Source organism: Triticum aestivum, chromosome 6B (assembly GCF_018294505.1).
Source record: "Triticum aestivum cultivar Chinese Spring chromosome 6B, IWGSC CS RefSeq v2.1, whole genome shotgun sequence".
In the NCBI taxonomy this organism is placed as follows: Eukaryota; Viridiplantae; Streptophyta; class Magnoliopsida; order Poales; family Poaceae; genus Triticum; species Triticum aestivum.
Window position 1 is genome coordinate 360,289,657 of NC_057810.1, and position 4,363 is coordinate 360,294,019.

Sequence of the window (4,363 nt, forward strand, 5' to 3'; positions counted from 1 at the left end):
ATGACCCGAGAGGTCATCATCGGCACGACAGCCGATTGGGCAGTCATGATGAAGCCGCCTAGTCGGAGAGTTTTGCCTACAGCTAGCGCTCCCCCAAAGGTGATGTTGTCCTTGACAATGAGACGGTCATTGAGCCTTGCAGCGACGACACAGAGGAACTCTCAATGAAAGCACCAATGTCGGTGTCAAAACCGGCGGATCTCGGGTAGGGGGTCCCGATCTGTGCGTCTTAGGCTAATGGTAACAGGAGGCAAGGGACACGATGTTTACCCAGGTTCGGGCCCTCTTGATGGAAGTAAAACCCTACTTCCTGCTTGATTGATATTGATGATATGGGTATTACAAGAGTTGATCTACCATGAGATCGTAGAGGCTAAACCCTAGAAGCTAGCCTATGATGATTATGATTCTGTCTCTAAGGACTAAACCCTCCGGTTTATATAGACACCGGAGAGGGCTAGGGTTTACATGGAGTCGGTTACAAAGAAGGAAATATAATATCCGGATCGCCAAGCTTGTCTTCTATGCAAAGGAGAGTCCCATCCGGACACAGGACGAAGTCTTGAGTCTTGTACCTTCACGGTCCAACAGTCCGGCCAAAGTATATAGTCCGGCTGTCCAGATACCCCCTAATCTAGGACTACCTCAACTACTACTACTACTACACCGAGGGTGCCTACTACTACGTGGAGGCCGCCGATGACCAGGAGTAGTTAGGAGGCTCCCAGGCAGGAGGCCTTGCCTTTTCGATCGATGTTGCTTTTGTGCTAGCCTTCTTAAGACAAACTTGTTTAACTTATGGCTGTACTCAGATATTGTTGTTTCCGCTGACTCATTTATATTCGAGCTTATGTATTCGAGCCCTCGAGGCCCCTGGCTTGTAATATAAAGCATGTAATATTTTAATTTGTGTCTGGAGTTGTGTTGTGATATCTTCCCGTGACTCCCTAATCTTCATCGTACACATTTGCGTGTATGATTAGTGTATGATTGAATCGGGACGTAACAAATATGACCTCCTACCTCGTTTGAACACCCCATCCAACGGCTATACACCTGCGGACCCTTTATAAATTTAAAAAAAAACACCATTGTTTCAGCATAGCCACAAATATAACCATGGCACCCTCTTTGCACAAAGAAAAAGGGGGTTTGGATGAACTAGTAGGACCCCCACAGTGGCACCTTCCTACCACTAGATATGCCATCTGCCAAGGAGCTGGATTCTTATGTGCCACGGGTCGTGCACTGCCGTTGCTGTGTGCGAGCCTGCAACACCGCCGATGAATACAAGATAAGAACCAAAGGAGAAATGGGTTGATGGGGATTCGTCTGCGGGCACACCAAGGGCGCGTGCACCTTAATTCGTAAGCCAATGTTTTGGTATCCTAACATATCTGCTTTCCTGCTTCAGTATCTAACAAACAAGTGAACTAATTGCAAGAAGGTGTTAGATGTCCAAGCAAACCCTAGATAGAATCTAAGAAACGGTACGAGCTTTCCTGGTTCGGTGTCAGGTACGTGGAAAGAAAGGAGAAGAGTATGCTAGAGGAGAAGCAAAAGAAGGAACACAAAGTTAAGCATCAGAAGCAATTCGAAGAGTGTTGCGCTAGGAAAAACGCCAAGAAAGACCTAGCGAAATGGACTAGCTTCAGACTTCTTTCACATTTTGTTGTGCTGAGTTGGACCAAAAAGACCAAATAAAGTAGGTTTATCTACCGTTATCCTACTGTCTATTGTGATGTCATGGTTGCCTACATCAAACCTACAAAGCATAATTACATAGACATGAAAGAAACATTCACCTACAAGAATTCTTGACAACATGAAATTGTTGGAAATATGCCCTAAAGGCAATAATAAAGTGGTTATTATTATATTTTCTTGTTCATGATAATCGTTTATTATCCATGCCTTAATTGTATTGATTGTAAACTCAAATACATGTGTGGATGCATAGACAATAACATGTCTGTGACGCCCGGATAATTAAGCTACAGTGAACCTCTGTTAATGATGTCATGTCACCTCGCTTACTGATGTTAACCTCACGTTAATTCAAAACCGGTTCGGAATTAAACTTCAAAATAAAGTTGATCGGTGAAAGTATTGAAACATTAAAACTAAAATGTTCGGTTTGTGTCAATTAATCCATAGTAAATTTATAAAATTCTGAAATACTCTAAAATGATTAAAACAGTAGCAACAACAATTATTTAAATACCTTTTATAATTAATAAAATGTCAAACTAAGTTATTTGGGGCATAGACTTTTTGTGACTGTGTACTAGGTTGAAATACTAATTTAGATGCTAAGTTTATATTTTACTAGGACTAAAATAAATGGCAACTAAAAAGAAAAACAAGAACAAAAGTAAAAAAACAGAAAAACAAAAAGACCTTCCCCTCCCCTGGGCCTTGGCCCCCTAGGCCACCAGGCCAGCCCACCTTGCCCCTGTTTCCCCGCTCCCCTGTTCACGGGAGGGCGTGGCCGCGCCGATGCCTGCCACGGCACCGGCCATCGCCGTGTCGGCCATCCGGCGGCCCTCCTCGGCGACCACCTCGCCTATAAGACCGGCGCCCTCTTCCCACGGCGCCTGGAACCCTAATCCCCATTCGCCCTCCCTCTCGCACGAGTCGCCGCCCGTGCGTTGCCGTCATTGTATCTTCGTTGTCACCGCGCACCGGGGCCTCCCCGAGCTTCACGACGGAGTCCAAGAGCACCGCCTCCCTCCTCTACTTCGACTACATCTAAGGGCTCGAGCTGGGCGCCTCTTCTTCGCCAGGGTCGAACGCCTCTTCCTCTTCGGCCACCGATGCCTCTCCGTCGAATACACTACGGCTGCTGCTCCTAAACTTCCAACGGGCCCTCGTGCGCCTACTAGGTGAGCCTCGCCGTGGTTTCCCCTTCGTCTGATGCTCAATCCGCTGCTATTGCTTGCTGTTGCCGGTGGTGTTACTCCGTCCGCCGCGTTTACCTCGTCTCATCGCGCCCCGCCTTGTTCCTGGCCGGAACCGCCGTCGCGCGCCCGCTCACCCGCGTCCCTACTGGCCGCTGCGCCCGCGAGCCCCCTGCTCGCGCCCATGCGCCCCATGCCGCGCCCGGCGCCCCCCCATGTCCGGGCCCTCTTACGCTCGCGTCCGCGCGAGGCCTTGCTGCCGCCTGCAACCTGCCTCCCGTTGTCCGCCACTCTCTGAATCCGCCGTGTGCGCGTACGCCCGGGGCCGCGCCCTGCAAACTGCTGCTGCTACTGCCGCGCTCCTCCCCTCCTGCCGCTGCAATTCGCTTCTCTGCTGCCGCTGCTACAGTAACTGAATGTTACTGTATCGTTGGCTAGCTTTTGCGATTCCTACCTTCTTAGCTCTCTGGATGGCAGCAAAACTATGGTCAAACAAAGTCTAACTTCGTTGAAATTAATTTGTGTTGGGAGTTCACATGACAACCTCCAAATCATTCCATTGGACCAAATTCAAACACGGCATGGATTAAATTCTATAAAAATCGCAAAATGCTTTGTTCTGTTAACAGGGAACAGAAGTAACCCCTAGATATGTGTTCCGTGTGTGCGTGTGTGTACACAGCCACGGCTGGCTATGCCACCGGCCGGCCATGGTTTAATTAGGCTAGGATTAATTAGGGCTAGTTTAGGTAGGATGTAATTTAGTGCTTATTAGTCTATATAAACAATGACATGTGGCCCCCTAGTTTAAATTAATTTAGCCTAAGTAATCTACACCTATGGCCATGACATGTGGGCCATGCTATCCCTTTTGACTAGTCAAAAGTTGACTGGGTTGACTGCACTTTAGAAATTAACTTTCAAATTTAAAACAATTTCAAATATTCTAGAATATTATTAAAGCTTTAGAAATTCATATAAAATAATCCGTAAGTCAAATGAAAAAGATTTATACATGAAAGTTGCTCAGAACGACGAGGCGAATCCGGATATGCAGCCTGTTCGTCCGTCACACATCCCTAGCATAGTAAACACGTAACTTTCCCCCTCCGGTTCATCTGTCCGAAAACGCGAAACACGGGGAATATTTTCCCGAATATTTCCCTCCTTTGCCGGTATCACCTAGTACCGTGTTAGGTCACTCTAGACCGCATATTGTCATCTAACGCTATGTGATGCTTTGATTGCTCTGTTATTTATTGTGTTCCCCCTCCGTTACTTTTTTCCGGTAGACCCCGAGACTGCCGGCGACCCCCAGTTCAACTACAGTGTTGACGACCCCTCCTTGCCAGAGCAACCAGGCAAGCCCCCCCTTGATCACCAGATATCGCCTATTCTTCTCTATACTGCTTGCATTAGAGTAGTGTAGCATGTTACTGCTTTCAGTTAATCCTATACTGCTG